The sequence below is a fragment of the Centruroides sculpturatus genome, unplaced genomic scaffold (assembly GCF_000671375.1).
Source record: "Centruroides sculpturatus isolate CEXI.00-Female unplaced genomic scaffold, Cexi_2.0 scaffold933, whole genome shotgun sequence".
Lineage (NCBI taxonomy): Eukaryota > Metazoa > Arthropoda > Arachnida > Scorpiones > Buthidae > Centruroides > Centruroides sculpturatus.
The window spans coordinates 87,083-107,577 of record NW_019385185.1 but is presented as its reverse complement, the minus strand read 5'-3'; the positions used below and the strand labels follow the sequence as shown (position 1 = coordinate 107,577).

Sequence of the window (20,495 nt, the reverse complement as noted above, 5' to 3'; positions counted from 1 at the left end):
TACTATTAAGTACTATTATGTAAACCCTATATCATATAATACTTGATAGCATACAAGGTCTATAATCCAAGCTAATACTAGATTCTAAATATTAAGCTAGGACTAAATACTAAGCATACAGTGCACTATGTACATACAAGACTGTAATGGTGACGCACTAGATAAATGGTAAGCTTGCCTGTGCCTAAAACTGGTGCCAATAAATGTAACAAGCTCTTTTACAATCATGTGAATAGTTGTTTAGGATCTAAATTTGACGTAAACATTTGTCTTAAAGAATTACAGTGTTGCATAAACATACAAGTAGTATTTTTAATATTGAAATAAACTGTAGTCCAAATTATCTAGAAGGATAGAAAAGGCTGCTAATCTTAACTAAAGAGCTTTGAAGTAAGTAATTTAAGAAAGAAAAAGGAAAAAATCATTAGCAAAAGAAAAGAAAACTCTGAATTAAATCCAAGAGTCTAACTGATAAAAAAAAACACAAAATAATTGGTGGCCACTCTAAAAAGTCTCGTGTACTTAATTGCCCTTTACAAAAAATTTGCTAATAAATCTGATAAGATTTTATTAGCAAAGATATAATAAGATATGCTAATAAAATCTGAGAAGGAACTTATGGTAAAGCAAAGCTTTTTTATAACAAAATTTGAATTCTAAATGTTAACAAAATAGTTTGAATAATTATTTAAGTTTTAAACTTTTTATTTCTATATAGATTCTTTCAAAGATGAAAACAAGATTCCCAAAAGCATTTAAAGAAAGAAAATATGATGTAACTTCTGTAGACTAAGCTGAATAAAATTTAGTTTCCATTTTAAGAGTAAAATGAAAAATTTTAATCTAATTTCATTAAAAAAAAATTTCAAAAATAAAGAGAAAGAATTATATACATTATTACTTATATGGTTCAAAATATTTCTTCACATTTTCATATAAATATAACATTGTTTAAAGAGCTTAAATTGCTCCTGAAACCAAATATAAATCTTTAATAAAATTTTCTTATTCAATGACCACCAAAGAATTCTGCAATAAAGTTTCATCCTAAGGCAGTGAGGATTCACATTGAAACCTTTAAAATCTGGTCCAGAGTGCAAAATTTATCTCAAATAATATGACTCCAAATGCTGTGCTGGCCAACCACCAATGAAGGTTGGATCTATTTGTGACAAGATACTGTTGCTGACCGTATAACTTAAAAGCATTGGTGTCTTGTATTAGCAAATCAATTAATCAATAAATCTCTTATTCAATAGAAATATTTAATGATAAAAACAAAATGTATTACAAATGAAACTTATGATTTGGTCCTTTGATGGCTGTTTCTGTAACAAAAATAGTTGGTAATATTAAACTTTTCTGCTGGTTTAACAGATTTAACTTTTATTAATTACAATCTTTCCAGAATTCCAGAATCCATTAAAGCAATTTCTATAATTTAAAGAGAAAATAATGTTCTGTTTTGTCTATCATACAATTTTAAGTAAATAAATAATAAGTAAACTTGTGTTTTCTCATAAAAGTTTTCTATTCAGTTACATTTACTTCCCTTTCCACTTAAGAGTCATTTATTGTTAAGTAGATACATTTCCTATTCATTTCTTCTTATAAAGTTATCTCAAAGTTTGTAAAACTACTCGCCACTAACAGACGTCGAGATACAAATCATCCATTAAATCTACATCAAAAGTTCCGTTGACTTTGATATCTTAAATGAGAAAATCTTGTAAGTGACACATAATTGAAACTGCCATTTAAAATCTTTAACCATTACGTATCAAAAACAAAACAGGTTTTTGTATAGTGTTTCCACATCAAAAAAAATCTAATCCCTACAGTACCGTGTCTCCACATTACAATTTGTTTTAATATTTTATTTTTTGTTTAATTTTTTAAAATAAAAACAAAAAATTATTGTAATGATGTAAAATTCTGAGCACCGGTGGAAAAAATATGCATGCTAATTCACCATTCAAAGATATTTTAGCCAAGATTGCTCATTAGTTTCATTTGATTTCATGTATTTTTTACATTCTTTGTACTTTTTCTATCAAAACTTTTTGTACTTTTTGTATAAATAAAATTTTTGTAAAATATTAAAATTTAAAAAAATTCTAATGTGGAGACATACTAAACCAGTGTTTCTCAATGGGGGCAATATCGCCCCTATGTGGGCGATTTTCCATGTTGAGGGGGCGATTAGTGACAATTTATATTTTGGGGGCAAAAAACAATTTTATGGGCGATATAGTAAAACATTATATTAAGAATAATTAGATATTTTATTCGTTATATCGTACAATAATTAAACAAATAACATTATACTAGTCACTAGTCTATTCAATGCAGTACGAATTTGGCATTAGCCTTGGTCCTCGGCCTCAGAATTTTGAAGTGAAGAGGGCGATACTACGTTGAAGGGGGCGATGGTTCGTTACAGGTTGAGAAATACTGTACTAAACTAATACCAGCAAAACATTTGATTATTTAAATTAAATAAACAGATAATGTTTCTGATTCCAAATATTGCGGCGTAATTTTTATATATTAAGTAGCTTTCAAAATATTTAATATCAATGGTCAGTATTTAAATAAGACGGCATTAGTATTTACAACAGTTAACCGACTTTTCGGTCACCCTTTTCATCTGCCACTTTCGAATAAATAATAATAAAAATTTACCAAAAATAATTTAACTTCAAATACAAGCAAGAAAAAAGTAAGAAACAATTGCATAAAACAATAAACTAGTTTCAATATGTAAAAAAATTTTAAAACTAATCATTACATATAAACAACAGGAATTCATTTTTCTTTTTTAAATATCATTTCATTATATATATAACAATATATATATGATTTATTACCATACAAAAAGTCATTGATCATAGAAATCAATTCATTTGTCTTAAACATGCATTAACTGATTAGCATAAATCATCCAATATTTTTTATACGATAAAATTTAGAGGGTAATATTTTCAAAGTTAATGTTATCAAAATGGTTATTATATTGAAGCGAGGAATCATTTTTAATGCACTGCTGTCTAATGGAAAAATCTTTGTTTTGTTTCCTCATGCTTGTGGTTTTTTAAGGGTTTTCTTGTTTCCTTTTTATGTTTATAATTAACAAATTTATTCTTATTATTATTCATAGGAAATGACATATTTCTATTATAAATTGTTTGTTTTGTCGTAATGACAGAAAATTACGGAATGACAACATTCAACATAAGAAATTTAATTCAGAAGTTCACATTCACAATTTGGTATAAGATTAAACTAATATGGAAGCTAAACAGGTTATAGCTTAGACCTCTCATTGTTGGAAATAGTTGATGTCTCATACTTTTAAATTTTACTATTATTTGATGGAAAGAGATGAATTCTTTCCATGGAAAGTCTAGATCCAGTCCCTGGTCAGGATCTAAAGTTAAACGATAATTCCAAACCTCAGTGTGGATGTTAATATACATGTAGAAAATTAAAAACAATTATCTACCCAAATAATTTATATTGTGGATATTCTTGTTTACATTGCAATGTACAGTCGTTTTCTTGAAACAAAACAAAACAAAAGAAAGACAGACTGAGAGAGATATTTGTCTCATTTAGTAAAGATATTATCCTTAAAATTTATTCCGATCTCTCTAGTTTAAATCAACACAACTGAAAAGACATTTCAGCTACTATGATAGATTAATTGAAAGACTAAATGAGACTGGCTGACAGAACTTATCAACTATTACATGCATTATAAATTGTATATATGAGGAAATTCTAAAATTATAGGATATATAGAAATGTATCTTTATTAAACTTTCAGTGTATTGTCAAATGGATAATTTCATCATCAATATACTAGTAATTTCTACTAGTTATTTTGTACATCTTTTTTTATCTTTAAAAATAAGTTTAAAGGTAAAAAAAAAGTATCTTTAAAAAATTTTGATAAAAAAATTACAGCTATCATCAATATAACAATAAGAAATATATGCAATTTGTATTAGCTTAACATAAAACTCCTCTTAATTGAGCAATATCCTGCACTGCAAAAAATCTATTTAGCAATACAAGGTTTTTTTTTTATTTATATCTGTAAATAATGCAGTAAATTAAATTTTACTTAATTTATTGCTTGTTTTTGAAATCAAAATGTTGTACTCTCAACATGTCAATTCTCTAATGTGAACATTACCTACAGTCAATACGCATTGGTACAGATGAGAGCAGAGTTGACAGGTATTTCATGTTTTTGGTGTTTTAGAGCCTAACTAATTTTAAGTGATAAACAAAAATTTATCATTTTTTGCTTTCTTTAGCCAAAATATTAGCTTTTGAGCAAAATTTTTTCATAATATTCAACAATAAATGACAAAAAAAATTTTTTTAACTTTTTATAGAGCAGTTTAGATCTTTTTTTTGGGGGGGCTTGAATAGATTATTTCCAATTTCTCAAGAAATTATAAATGATAGTAAACCTGTATGTTAGTCAAAACGAGAATCCACCAGAACCCAATATAACTAGGTAAAAGTAATTGTAACAAAACATCTTTTACTTTCGTAATTAGTATAATTTAAAACACTATAACATCCCTATATAAGTTCTGGAATAACTTTCTTATGTTAAACTCATCTAATGTAATAAGTTCTCTTAGAAAGCATATAGGTCTTATGGCAGCATTTGCAACCAAGAATCAAGAATTCTAATTCTCGATTTTTGGTTGCAAATATCACCATTAGTGTTACAAATTACATTTATTAAAATAATTATAAAAAGTATCCTCCTTGAGAAATTATATTTTAGAATAAGTTAAATTTTATTTTTTAGTTTTTGCCTAGGAAGGCTTTGGTTCTGACCAATTTTGACATTTAACATAGGTCTGTCCTGTAGAAATAATATGCAATAAAATTAGTTAAATCTTGTATTAGAAGAGATTGAAAGTTCAATGTTTTTCAGTTCTAACATTGTCTAATTTTATAGAAATAACCCCATCTATAGTCTGACAATATTAAACGAGGAAAGGAAACTTTTTAAAAAACTGATGATAACAATAAATCTCTGTACAAGAATATTTATTGTTGTTCCACTAAATATTGCTATGGAGAAAATTGACTGTACAGATAAAGTGGTTATTTAAAAAAATCAAATGACTCTTTAGTAATAAGGTAAACAACTCATTGCAATAAATTTAATGTTTTTAATGGAATATGGCTTGTAATCCAGTAAAAGAAAATCTGTTGGCTGTTTTCCACAGCTGGTTCTTTAAATTTTTCATATTATTATTATAACAGCATATTATTATATTTGCCTAAGTCATCAATTTTTCATATAGGCCTATAATTCATCAGTACATTAAAATGCATGATACCTTTGATTCAATACCCTTATAAAATCCAATCTAAACTTTTTAAATTACTTATGTAAGTCAAAAACAAAATACACTGACAATTTTTACATATTTTACTTATTCATACGTTAATATAAACATATTCTTTTAAATTAGTTTAAAACTTTAAAAGAATATGTTTATTTTTGACTCTCTTTTATAAAATAATATTTCTGATAATTCCATACATTACAACTTAACAATGGATACTTAAAATAGAATTACTTCCAATTAAAATAATTTATTTTCATGTATTATCTACTCAAATTTGTATATTTGTTTGTATAAAATAATTTAAATCAAACAATATTGGCTGTATGACGCATATGGACCAAACATTATCATTTAAATTGGCCGTACAAAGTCGGGAGACGATACGGTTCCGTTTATATTAGCCAAATGATAAATATTTAAATTGGTCGAACAACACGCGGAAAGAATATAGATACATGCATTGTGTGACTGTTTAAATTGGCCAAGTGACACATGGAGAAGGTACGGAACTAATAATAAATTAACTTATTTAATCAGAGAGATAAACTAAGAAATGACATGACAGAAAAGGAATAGGAAGATGAAGACAAAGATCAAGACCCAAGCCAGTAACAACTCATCAAGGCAGAAGACTTATAAACTTTAGTATAAAAAGAGGAGGAGGAAGAGAAGATGGAGATTTAAACTGCAACAAAACTACCTTTCCTTTTGTATTATTATTAGTGTGTGAAAATACTTTTTTCACTGTATATAATAAAATTATTTTATTCATTTTTCTAAATTATATTTATATAATTCTTAAAACAATAGACCTATTCAAAACGTCGATATAATAAATTATTTAATTACGACTTCTGAATAAATATATTATATTCACTCATTAATAATTCATATAAATGTCATAAAATAATTCAGTAAAACCGAAATTAAGATGTAAATTATATACAATATATACTTTAAAAAAGATAACATAATGTGTATTGAACTTTTAATGAAATTCTGGTGAATTTCAATTTCTCTTTAGAAGTGACACGCAAAGTTTTATGAGTATTAAACAATGGCATCCAATTCTTTTCATTTCCAAAGCAGTAGGCCTATTTAAATGTCGAACACGCAACCTTCTCCTATCTACACTTCAAATCTAAAGTGAAATTCTTTAACTATCGATACTTATATGAGTTAATAGCGAATTTGTATTTTATTTTGGTAATAGGTAGTTAGTTGTTCACATGATAATTTCCCTGATTTGTGCACACGACAACATCACTCAAAATCATTTATGGCTGTGCGTAACTGTAAATAACTTGTACACCTCACAATAAAAAATTGTATTAAATACAGTACAGTAAATTTTACAGTTTACATTAAATAAACAAAGTAAAAACATTGGAAAGAAGCGAGACTTAGGTCCAAACTAGCCACTAAAGTAGACCTCATCCCTCTGAGATATTAATAGGTGAAAATCTGTTTTATTGATTTTATCTAAAACACTTTAAGTTGCATCACTTTGTATTGTTATTACATAGAATAGTAAATTTTGGCAGTATTTCTGTGTCCAGACCACATTTAGGCCAGGCGCATTATAATGTAGGTTAATTTATTACTGGCCAAATTAAGAATTTTATCCACTTTTATAGGTGTTATTAAAAGGCTACATTTTATCAGTACTCTGTTAATGGATTCCTCTACCCATTAAAACCATAACTGTATCATAATAGGTCTTTAAACTATTCGTGCTTTAAAAAAAAATGTATGGAGACACTTGGCTTTCTGCCATTATCTTCTTCTAATTAAGAAAAGTAAAAAACTATTAAATAATACCAATTATTCTGCCATTTTTTGTATTTTTTTCCTAATAAAGATGATGGATTTTTATCAAAAAACTATTTATTTATTTTATACATTTTTATAAAGTACAGTAAGTAAATTTCATTATACTTCTATGCATTTGTAGCTAGAACTATTTTAAGATGATCAATACAAAACCTTCCTCACTTATTTCTAACCGTTTATACACGAGTACGAATGATCATCTTTCATTATAAAAATATGAATTGAATTATTCAAAAATATCATATGGAAATTTAGAGGTTGGTCCAAAAATCGGGTAACCGTGTTTTTCTGAAAGTGGCTCGACAATTCTAAAGCAGCTTCGATCACTTATTGCTTTCTAAAGCAATAAGTGATCGAAGCTGGATGTAAGAAGGAAATTTAGTCTTTTACAATCGTTAACCAATTTTTGAACCACCCTGTACTTAAAACTAAAGTAATGTTTAATTTAATTACTTATAAATTTAAAATTTGAGAAAAATTTTTATTTATGAATTATAAATATATAATGAATAATTGTTAAAGTATTAATTTCCGAGCATTTACTGTAAGGATGGAATATTTCCTGCAAGTTTTTAAGGAAGTTTAACTTAAATCTTGCGGCAAAAGTAATGCTTGTTTATGTATGTATAAGTTATTTATTTATATTATTTAATAAAATATAGCAGAGCATACTTATCAATATAAGTAGAGTGATAGAAAACATAACAGAAGTGAAAAAAAATTCCATTAAAATGGTAGAACATACGCAAAGGTATTACTAAAATAACGTTGCCTGTTTGTGAAACTCGTGAATATTAACATTTTCTTGAGAGCAATAAATTTTATATTTCCTGCAGAAAATATAAAGTTTTTATGGCATTTTACTATAAGAAGGCATTTGATATTTTACTACAGTAGATTTAATTTTTCTGTAAAAAATGCAATTTATTTTTTACAGAAATATAAAAATTATTACTATAAAACAGAAAAAAAAATGATTAAGAAGCAAATTCGTACAAATTCTAGAATAATATTTATATAAACTGTTCACATTAATATTCTAGAATTTGTGCTAACTTTCCATGAATAAAAAACAGCATGTTTATGTTGTTAAATTTGTTAGTTAACAAGGCTAAATTAAAAAAAAAAACACACACACACACAGATTTCGCCAAATTATTTTGATAAAATTTCATTATTCGAACAAAATTACACTCTTTAACCACTGATTTTGTCTGGAAGAAACCTATTAAATGTATTCAATAAATGTCAAAAATTAAAGTATTATTATAACTTCGTATAAAGTTGATAAAATTTCAATCCTGACAACACAAAGAAACATAAAAAGCAACCAGTAAATCGCATTAAAACTAAATAATTCATTATTAATACCGAGCGGTTTGACCTGTTATAAAATTTAAATTAACCAATAAGAATACAAAATCGAAATTTAAAAGACGTCACAATACATTTACGCACGTGCAAAATACCAAATACAGTAAAGCTGACTGACTAATTGTGGAAAGTTAGTTTGTTTGTTAAGTTATGGCACCGCAACACTTGGACGATCTGCGTAGTGATATGCCTTCCGGGATGTTTTAAGGGAAACTGGTCCTAATTAAGCGTTACAGACGTAGAGTTTTTCGGGTTTTCTCCACAGAAAACCCGAAAACTCTACGTGGCCAGCTCGTCCGAGCGAGGCGCGAACACCACGACCGAACTCCCAGTGTTCGGGGTACAAAGACAGCTTGGCCACTGGTGGGCACACGTTTGGTTGCATTTTACCAAAATTAAGAAGAGAAAGCACGATGCTAAAATATGTAATTTGTGAAGTTAAAACAGCAAACAACACCAGCCATTTATGGTCATATTTTATTCGACTTTCTTTAATCAATATGGAGTAATGCCTATTAGTCATCCCAAATTAAATATCGGCCATACTTATGTTGTTATGTATATCTATACATGCAAAATATACTTAAAACACGTCATAATATCTTTCTATATGCGTGTCAAATACATACAAGAAACGTCATAATGGGTTTGCAAGTGCAAAACGTGCCGTAACGTATTTCTACACAAGCATATAATATACATGTGCATAACACACCAAAAAATACGCCATAATACACTAAAAAAAACAAAATATACTCGTGAAACGTCTGTAAGCGAGCAAAAATTTGATTAAATTCAAAAACAATCGTCAACCTTGGCGTAAAAAAACGACTTATTAAAAACTGTTAAATGAAGTTTTAACAGATTTTTTTCCCGTGATTTATTCTAGTATTTATATATTAATTTACTCCAAAAATTAGATTTAGAAAAGATTCAAACAAGAAAAGAAATTCGAGCAAAATTTATTAATTTTACTTTTTTCCTCTGTACAAGATTAATGATTATTGTACATTAACATAATTAATTTTACTAGTAATGACGTAAGTCGTTTCTATTAATATTCATACATTTAATACCGCGTCAATTTACATTAACGTCGAAATTTTTTCCCCTCCCTCCTCCACAAAAATATCAATTAAATAGTTAATTGTTAACGGCAACTCGGCCTTACATTTTATAATTATCTTATTTATTAGAGCAGAAATTTTCCTAAAAATCATCTTTTTAAAAGTAATATTTGATCGGAGGGCATCTTTATTAACAAATCCCATAATAATTTTTGAATAATAAAATAATTTTCCTTTAAAATATTCAATATTTTACAACGTTTTCGCTTCTCTCAAAACACGTCAAAAAGTAATAAATTCGTTATTAATTAACGTTCGATGAACTTCAAATAAATTTAAAATTTAAACTAACCAATCAAAATCATCAAAATATATTTTTTTTTAAAGTCAAAATGAACTTCAGCGCTCGCGCGAAATAAATTTAAAAGACGTCACAATACATTTCAGCGCGCGCGAATACATTTAAAAAACGTCACAATGCATTTCTGCGCGCGCAAAATTCAAATTATTTTAAAAACAAAAGAAATGCCGACGAACGAATAAGAAATTCGTCAGTATTTTTTTCACTATTTGAAATCGATAAATAATAATTTCTTTTTAAGTTAAAGGAGGGTCGTAAATGTTATCGAGGATATTTTAAAGGTCAGCTTTGAATTTTTAACAAGAAAACAGAAGAAAAATGCCACAGCAGAGGCTGGAAAGCCGTGACATAAACCATACAACTCCACTCATAACAAACAGGACAATTCTATAGGGAAAACGACGCCAACTTCATTTAGGAAATTGGCTAAGAGATAATAAAAACAAACCGACGTTTATGTTTCTCTTCGGTTATGTTAAATTGCGCAATATTCCCCGAAAGAAAATTATCTTTTATGGCGCAGATACAGGAAAAACATGCAAAAATTCTTCGGCACGGATCGATCCCGAAACATTTGAAATTAATCATCTTTTTTTGTAATAAAATCTCTTCTCGATATAACAAAACACAGAAGAAATCGACTCGGAATAATAAGTTAATTATCTTTTTACGATTAAACTCCTTTCTCTACGCAATATACGGTATAATGGAAACCGTCCTCGTTATATACTAGAGTCATGGATGCTTAGATCCACGTAAGACATAATGGACGTATCCTCCAATATTTCTGTCCCCCTCCCAACGTATTTAATTTATACCCTATAACAAAAGGAGTAGAAATGAGTACCGCACACAACAATACACCTTATTATTATTAATATATATATATTTTTTTAACCGCTGAAAGTCCCCAATTGTCATTGGTCCCCAATAACTGAGGGGTCAATGATCGAAGCCGAAGGCATGACTATGTAATATACGTGTCTGACTACGGTATACGGATAGCACGCAATTCAAAAGTACCAGATACTACACGTTAAAGTACACAAGAAATAGGTTTAAACAATATTATTGCCTTTGTAGTATCTTCAGTAGTAATAAGTAATAGTATCTTCGGCTTTTGTAGTAATTTCTTTCAGTGTAAGTGAGAAATATGCAAAGATTATGTATGATTGGCAGTGACTTCTAAAATTAGCTTTCGGAAACGAATTTCATTAATTGCATTCAGAAATAATGTACGGACGTACTCGAATCAATACCACCCAAATCCTACTAAAATTTAATTCTACAAATGACCCAGAAGTCGATTAACTGTGCTTTTTGCATGTTCTAGCCGCACAATACCGATTATAAATTAAGTTTAGAGTGGTGGAAGCATGATAAAATATATATGTAATTAAACTTTTGAAACGGTTAACTAACTTTTGCGCCAGCGTGTATGTCAAATTATGTAAGAAATCGGTGGAAGAGACGTGTAAAATAGTAACCTCGGCAACGATTCGTCTCGTCCTTGAAGGAACCTTAATAAAACGGGTCGAGTAAACGAAACATACTTGCAGACTGTTTAATTTGTAAATATAAAGCGAAGTTTTCCTAATCTCCATCGTGTCAAACGTAGACAACGTTGCAAAAATAAATTAATTCCCCGACTTTTCCTCTTATCGTGTTTACTTTAATGCCCGGTGTCGGTTATAATAATAAAATATAACAGTTTTGGTATTTATAAAAAGGGCATTTCTGTCTAAATTACGTGCGTTATACCCAGCAAATCGAGTGTAAAATTTACTGAGGGGGGGTGATTGATTAAGCGGGAAATTTCATTTTTTTAATTTATTATCGTAGTGTCCGATGCTCCATACTTCGGCATGCATCAATTATTAGAGCATTACCGGATAAATTATACTTCAATTTAGGAGTTCCGGACAACCTAATTTATCGATTTTACTCTTTGCTTAATACCTAGAAGGTAGTCGTAATGCAGTTTATGAGAAATAAGTACGTAACGGGCAATTACTTGTGACGTCACAATGCCGGGCCGCAATTTTTAATCGTACTTTAAAGTAAGCCCTCCGTATCTGTTCTGGATTTTCGTCAATCTAACTCCATTCTGGAGAAAACTTTGAACTAAAATCGCGTGACTTCCGGTGGAAAGTCCCTCTCGAGAAGTTATTTTGTGATTAAAAAAAAATTAATTTTAGGAGGTTTTAAAGGGAAATAACCAGTCGACGTGCGATTTGTTTACTTAATATTCTCATCGATCGCGTAATAAAAATTAAAAATTCGGTTCAAAGCTTTTATTAAGTGAGAAATTCTATTTGTAATTTTCACACGCGAACTTTTTCGTATAAAAAAAATCGCTTGTTAAATATAATTTTGATTATTATATCTGAAGTTTTAATTATGATAACTGTATATAACTTTAAAACTATTCGTAACGAGCAATTATTTATTGTTACATCGTCAAATTGCCGGGTTACGATTTTTAATTTATTTCATTTAATATATGTTCTCTCCACCTCAAATTAGTAGTGGATGGCACCTGTACAGTACATCATACTTTTCCTTTAACAGTACATTCGCGCCAGCTATCTATCTAACGCCTTTCAGGAGAAAAATTTTTGAACTGTTCTCGAGATTAAGGAAAGACTGACACACGGATTGAACTGGAATTTATAGGTCTACATTTTTTTTCAAATTGCATCCCAATTACAAAGAGATTATCCATATACTAAGCGTCCTCCTGACGAATGCGCGTGCAGATCTTGGCCACAAATATTAGACAACACACGTGACTTTTCGACTCAAACTGGTGGGTAGATCTCTAACTTAACGTCGAACTTCGATTTAGCGCCGTTCGAGCGTTAAATAGAGGTTGGGCTAAACTGGAATACTTCAAACGAGTTCGAGTTTAAAAGTCACTACCTGCAACGCAAAATTACTCACTCGAAGAATTCTTTATTTAATGTTTACGGGAAAGATTCGTTCACGAGTACTCATTGATGCTTTACAAGGATGACACTATTTAGAAGGACGTCATTATTCCAAATCGATTTGTAAGAGGCGAAGAAACAATGGAGCTAAATATAAGTTACGCATAAAACAAAACAAAAAAAAACATTTACGCAGAATTGAACAACTACAAAAACAATACTTCTCATCAAAATTGTGGTACGAGGAGAACAAAATATAAAATTTATAAATTAAATATTACTAGAGCCATACATCCACTTTTTTTAAAAACATATTTAACTCGAGGGTTCCTTCTTGAATAATTTTGACTATCGCCTCTAGTGATGTTTCGAAAATATATACAGAAAAAACTTATTTCTACAGTCCTTATAAACAACAAATATCAAAAGTTGCTTTCTGTTAAGGTCGCTATAGTAAACACGACCAAACAAACAAACACGCCCACGCGTACCAACAGACAAACAAACTCACTCAAAACTACTGAAACTCTATCGAGGAGAACCGGAAACTTAAACTCGAATACAAAAATCTAGAAAGAAAAATAATAAAAAGAGCATTTTTCTACTATGCAAGGAAGCAAGAAGTCACTACAATTTGTTACGTGACTTTTCGATTGTCCTGTATTGTTTCGTATAGAGTAAAACAATAGTATAGAGCCGTTAAACTGTATAGTTGAAGTGACTAGTTACGTTTTGTGGCTGTATAATCTTTATATTTTACTATCGACGTAACAATGAGGTATGACCGAGCACCTACGTGACAGATGATATGACGTGATTATTTTATGTTACTAAAACAGAAAAATTATGGAGATAAAAACTGTAATAAATTTAATAATTATTCATTTAAATAACACAGTTTGGTGGCTGTAACCTTTAAAGTTAAAATAATTCTCGGAATAATTGGAATTCGAGTAATTACAATTTGCATTTCAATCTTAATTATAGAATAATTCAGTTTTGTGGCTCCGTAAACTTTATTTGAATATTATAATTATTCCAAAGGTAGAATAATTCCGTAATTAAAGATTATTCCTATCTTTAATTATGGAATTAATCAGTTCTGAAGCTAATTTTTTTTTAAAAGACATTTTTTATTTTCATTTTTAATGAATTTTCCGCCATTTTTTTTACTACGTAATACGTATTTAAGCACGCATATCATTAAATTTAATTTCAAATCAGAAAGAATACTCAGGAATTAATTCATGTGCAAAATCGAGACGGTTTAATATACAGTACTTTTAAACCGTTTTTCTATACCCAAACACTATTTCAAGTGCACATATTAAAATTGTAGTTTACTGACGTTACAAGTGTGGTTAAAAGATTCAATTATTCATTTTACATCCTTAAACTTTAAAATTTTATATCATTGATAAGCGTAGAAGAAAGTAAAAACTAAAATAAAATTCAGCAACGAGTTGCGCAACTTTCCCGGCGAGAGTTAAAATTGTGTGTGGCGCCATCTGTTAGAGATTTTATTAAAAAACCTTTAAATTAATTAATTATTGTATTATAAATTGGCAAAAAGCTTAAGTTTGAGGGTAGAGATGAGTTTTGTTCTTAAAAAAAATTACAATTGCTAATAACGAGTAAAGTCTTCATTGAATCGCTCGCGGTACGACACAAGACCCCCCTTCTATCTCCTCACCTCGTCGACCTTTAACCACCAAAATTTAGTAGCATCGACCTCCCCAATAGGCAAACCTCCTTGCCAAATTTCAGAAATTTTCGACGAAAGGTACGAAAGTTATTAACCTTAAAAGTTAATGAGCCCCTACACACACAAAAAAAAACCCCAATTTTTTGCATTTCTCGACATTTGGAGGTGTAATTTCTACTGTACTTCTGAATAATACAGTATAAATAGTATAAATGAAGTACCCTAAACAGTTAATTTCTTACATTTTTAATAAACGAATTATACAGGATGGCCTAAAAGTCAGTAAACGAATGTATAGGGAAAAAAAATCTGTAAGAAAACATTCCAGAAAGAATAATTGCAAACTTAGCACTGCTTAGTTATAATATCAATTTATTTGATCGTCTTCACCAGCACACAAAGCCTCCACTATAAACTTACTACTACAAAACAAAGTTTTAAGGTTTTTAAATGTAAGAGAGATGGAAAAAAAATTTTTACTACAATAATCACTTACAATTTCTATTGATCTTAATGTAACAAAGGATGGGATTACTATTTTATTGTAATATACGGGAGTATCTTCTTCACCTTAAAATAAATAAAATGGTGATGTTTGCACGGAAGAAAATATACTGTAAGGAAAAAAAGAAATTCAACAAGATCGTTTACGAGTTTACTATTTTCTAAGAAATTTATATAAAAACTCATACACAACATATAATCATTCATAACAAAAGCAAAGTATGTCTTTTGTGTATTGTTTTTATCGTGCAATATATATATATATATATATATTTTTTATCTTGTATTCTTTTTATAAATGCCTTTTCTTTGGCCTCGGTAATAAGGCTTATGGCATTTTTTTTCTTTTTTGGGCTTCTCCATGTAGCTTTATCTGTTTTATCGCGAAGGACTTAAAGATAAAAGCGAATTTCTTGGAGCAAAAAACGAAACAATTGATGGTTCCGGCTTAGGTAGGTGATTGATCGTACCGTGAAAGAAAGTAGAAGTTGTAGGATTTCGACAACTCCCAAAAACAAACCGTCCGATTGATCCTTACGTCGATACTTCTCGGATGTGTTTTTTTTTATCTTTACTTTTATTATAATTAATGTGTTCGGACGTTTTCTACCAATCTGTTCGGCTGCCTGTCTGTGTGAATTTCGTATGAATCTATACAAAAACTTCATAACTGTTCTCTAGTACCTTTATAGTAAAAACAAAATAATTATTATCAGATTACGAGTGAAAAGAAGTAACTTTCTATAGTCGAACCTCACGCTTTGAAAGGCGCATAAAGTAACCTCTGAACAATGTTCTCTTCGGTGGCCGTCGTTCAGAGTTTCGACCGAAGTAAATTAACAATAAAAAAATCGGATTTATAAGGGGATAGTTTTTGAAATTCACTCAAATTCACGGTCATTCTAACTGTTTCCACGTAAAAAAAAAAAACTCTCTTTCCGGATTTACTTTTAAGTGCCACTTATTTATTAACTAAAATAAAATACACATATTCTCGGTAGATTCAAATTATTTGCATAAAACATTTAGCAAAATGAGAAAAATTGGATAAAGTTGCAACGTTATTCTTCAATTTGGAAATTAGTTCGGATGTCATTAATTTAAAAACGCTAAAAATAACATCTGGTATTTGTATTCATCATAAAATAATACACACACACACACATATATATATATATTGTTTTATTTTAATAAAATTTCATCACGATTTCTAGAAGAATAAATTAGTTTAAAATTAAAAACTTCTTATAATTAAATGCAGCACTTCTTTATTTATATGCAGTGACTGTTTTGTTCTTCAACAATACAAGTTCTTTTTCTAGGGCATCGTACGCGTCCGAGGACCTAAAAGTGTATGGCAGATGATCCTTTAAAATAACGCATAATACTAGTTACGATGTTACCCTTTGCACAATAGAGAAGTTGCGGCTGAAGTTTCTTTAAAACGTGAACGTCGGCCGCAACCTCTCTAATACCTTGTGTGATGCGAACTTCGCATTACCTAAATTTCCATAAAAGAGGGCCTCGTAAGTCCACATTTTTTCAAGGGCATCGTTCTTTTACACTCACAAATACTGAATATAACCTGTTTATCGCTTATAAAGTATTAAATATCGTGCATAAAAAAAGGGCTTCGTCGCCGTTTACATATTAGCGTGGTTGCGGCCGAAGTTTTCATCTTTAAAACGTGAACGTCGAACGTCGAGCGCTCTATCTTGTAAGCGGTGCTCGACGTTCGACGTTCGCGTTTTAAAGATGAAAACTTCGGCCGCAATCTCTCTGTAATTTAAATATTTTATAACGAATCTCGTTTAAAATCAGTCAAAATTTTTTTAACGAATTTCCAACTGTTATAGTGGCTTTAACGGTTTACAAACGGCTTAAACAGATAGATAAGTTGATAAAATTTGTATATTAAAAAAAAAAAAGAAAAAAAAAATGTGCTCCGAAAGAAAATAATCTCATTAAATTAATCATATTCTTTATCTTGTTTTATTCTACTCGGCGACGGAACATTCAGTGAATATAAAAATAAACAACGAGGAAAGCTTTCAACGAAGTACATACAATGAAAAATTTAAAAAGCAATAACATTAAGGATGCTATTTATTTTTTCAATAATTCAGTAATAAAGAAATTCCAGAGAATAAAAATTTTTTACGTGGAAAAATCGAAAAGCCATGCAGAAAAATATTGTGCACAACAGAATTTCATTAAAGTTTCCTTTAAAATTCGCGTGAAAACAATTACAAAATAAGAACAGCAAGAAGAAAAACGGAAATTTTAATATATTTCTGGTTATTTTTCGCGAAAATCGGCGAAGGATCGATAAGGAAGGGCGCGCAACACCGCATTTTAGATCATAATTACGGGGAGAATAACGTTAAATGTAAGAAAAATGGGGGGAGTTTTTTTTCCGTTCCGAACAACTCTCGGACACGAAAACAAGTTCCGTTCAACTCTGGCCCATTTGGATTCGTTTCAAAACGACGTAACTTCGTAACGGGATTGAAAGATACGACGGAGTCGAGAGATAATACACAGAAGAAACGGGAAGAGGCAAAGAAATGCGAGAAGGAAGACTTTAACAGATTGTGTACGATCCGAATGGAGATCGAGGAAAGTAAAGCTTCCAATACATGTCTCTTGACAGATCGATAAGGATAGGACGTTGACCTGGTGACATCCTCGAGCCCTAGAGAGAGAGAGAGAGAGATAGAAGGCCAAAAGGGAGTTTTAAGTGCACCCAGAATAGTTAGAAAGGGAGCAGAGACTTAACTTTGTTTCCATTCCTATACCGGACCCGAAGAATCTAATTACAACTTGATGAAAAAAAAAAGAAAAATAAGATAGGGTAACTTCAAAAATAACTTTATGGCTTTTTTTCTTATCTGTTTCCGAAACGTCTTATTGAATTTTCCATTACGGCAGATTATTTTCCGCCTAAAAATGTATATTTTATCCTCCCCCTTCTGTTTTAGTCACTTTAAAGTATCTTCTACCCATTTTTATTATTAGTTTCGGCCAGAAACAACTGATATCATCTCCTTTTTTTTTCTAAATTTATCATTAAAAATGTGTATTTATGATACATCACCCGCTTGCAAAAAATAATATCTAGGAGATTTCTTAACAAACAACAACGCCGTGTTTACTTAAATTGAAATTAACCGACTACAATCTAATTTTCGCTCTTCTTAATTCGGTTTAATTAGAAACGAAGCAGAACGTGACCAGATGCAACTGTTAAATATATTACAGAACTACACACACACACATATGTATATATCAATTACACATTCAATTATAATCAATGAAACTTCATATTCTGTAATTAGTTTCTCGAACACTTACAATTAGCACACCTTAACTGAAGAATAACTCGCTTAATACGTCTTTCTTTAAATCGATACTTAACATTAATTAATCCCTGTTAATTAAATTAATTTCCAAGTTACGTGGGGGATTTTTATTTAAGTGTTATTATTAAAACGCGTTATTTTCGAAAGAATGCAGTTATTTAGCGGGCATAACAGAACTTAGAATGTTTCTTACAAGAACTCCTGATATACCTTCTACTGAATGTGGAGCCTCGTACCGTAGGCAGTTATCGATTGCACCGATGTTAAATGTCGATCTAGCACAATTGAAACGTGATGAATACGTGGAGAATTACAAATACAATAGGAAAAAAAAAGCAAAGAATAAATCAAGGTACTTGTAAAATCTTCCAAATTTCTCGATGGTCTCCTTTAAAAGATCTTTAATCTTTAAGTCCACTTAACGAATATTTTTCAAGAGTGGAATTTCTAGTGCTCGGCCTTACATCTCTATCAATTCTGACAATGAAGGTAATAGCTTTTAAAGACCTCTTAATGACTTGTCTCTGGAGTTTATTAATTCGGGTCGATGCCTGCGGTTTCCAAGCTGTCAAACAATCTTTGAAAGTTTAAGTCTAACCCTTCGATGCGGACATCCAATTAAAGTTTTAATGAGTAAAATCACTCGACGAAAAGATAAGTCGCGGCTCGAGTTCCGATACGAACTTCCCTTCTTTCGTAAACAAACAACGAGAGTTTTGTAAATCAACAGAAGTCGAGGAGTGTATAAAATGTTAAAAACGAATTTTATATTTAGAGATTGGAGTATAGGTAACGGCTTGGAAAAAATTCATTTATTGATCTAAACAATACGTGTTCGTAGAGGCAACAAAGAAACAAAGCAATAATGTGTTTTGTGATGTGATCTAAACAATCGAAATATATAAAATGGGATTTTGTTAGGTAAGATAAAGAGAAATCAATGTCAGATAACATTATTTGCAATTAATATATGGGTTTTTTTATTATTATTATTCGGTAACGACATGCAAAAACTATTATTTCTGCGAAAGCTAAAACACTGGAGTCGAAAACAGAACGGAAATATCTCACCAACGAATCGATAATAAAATAATTCTTACTTTTATCCACTAAAAATTTAATATCTTTGCCCATTTTTCTCATATCTGATACGAGATAAATTCCAATATATATATATATAAAGGAGGAGCCGCTTAGCTGGAGCATTGTCCATCCATCCCCTTACGTTAAATGCGTCTTAACACAACAACTGTCTCGGCTTAACGTGTTAAAATCCCTCTCGTATTATCCACATCCGATATTCACACGGCGGTAACATCTTTATATTATGCAATAGGAGCGAGAGAGTGTAGTTCAACGCTTACTAAACTCTCGAAAACAAGCTTTTTAAAGAGAGAAAAATGGTGTCATGACCGGGATAAACAACGTCATAATAGCTTAAAAGTAATAGTGTATAGTTGAGTCGATTAAATTTAGAATGCGTGTTTATTAATAAAAGAATGGAAAGAATTTTCAACACCAGCCACTCACCTCTGTTCCTTGTCGTCTAATGCGTGCTGTTTGAGCCACTGGCGTAAAATGAGTCTCTGGCGCAACTCGCTGCCCGCCAAAACCAGTGTGTGGCGTGTATGCGTCGGAAGACGAGACCACTCGCTGGACGAACGAAGTTGGTGGTGGTGATCGTGGGTTGGATCAATGGTGAGCGAAGCGGCGCATCGGACTAGATCCGTACAACCTGCCAAAATAAGAGACAAAAAAAAATCAGCTTCGTTTAACACCGAAGTGCCTCGTGCGCATCACCTTTAACCGTTACCAGAAAAATACACCCCACGTACAGTACTGTCGGGTGTAACGGTTAATACGAGTCGAAGCACTTAACTAAATTAAACCTTTCGCTAGTACTTTCTTTGTATTTAAAGCCCCGAATTATCGCGGGATAGATAAACAATACGTCACACCAAATGGAATTTTG

At 30.3% G+C, this 20,495-nt stretch overlaps 1 protein-coding gene across 7 annotated transcripts in view; it reads right to left on the bottom strand.

Annotated features, from left to right (window-relative positions):
• Positions 1–20,277, bottom strand: part of LOC111635888 (apoptosis-resistant E3 ubiquitin protein ligase 1-like) — a 61,584-nt gene extending 41,307 nt beyond the window's left edge. The window contains exons 1-4 of one of the 7 annotated variants that reach the window (XM_023381015.1): positions 18,880–19,608; positions 18,717–18,798; positions 18,516–18,591; positions 15,154–15,271 (exon numbers count right to left, since the gene is read on the bottom strand). The gene's annotated coding sequence lies outside the window, so the exon portion shown is untranslated. Of the gene's footprint in view, positions 1–1,291; positions 1,396–15,153; positions 15,272–18,515; positions 18,592–18,716; positions 18,799–18,879; positions 19,609–20,053 lie in introns of those variants that run through there. The other 6 variants (XM_023381010.1, XM_023381012.1, XM_023381011.1 and 3 more) reach the window with 6 other exon arrangements.
• Between the last annotated feature and the right edge of the window lie 218 nt (positions 20,278–20,495).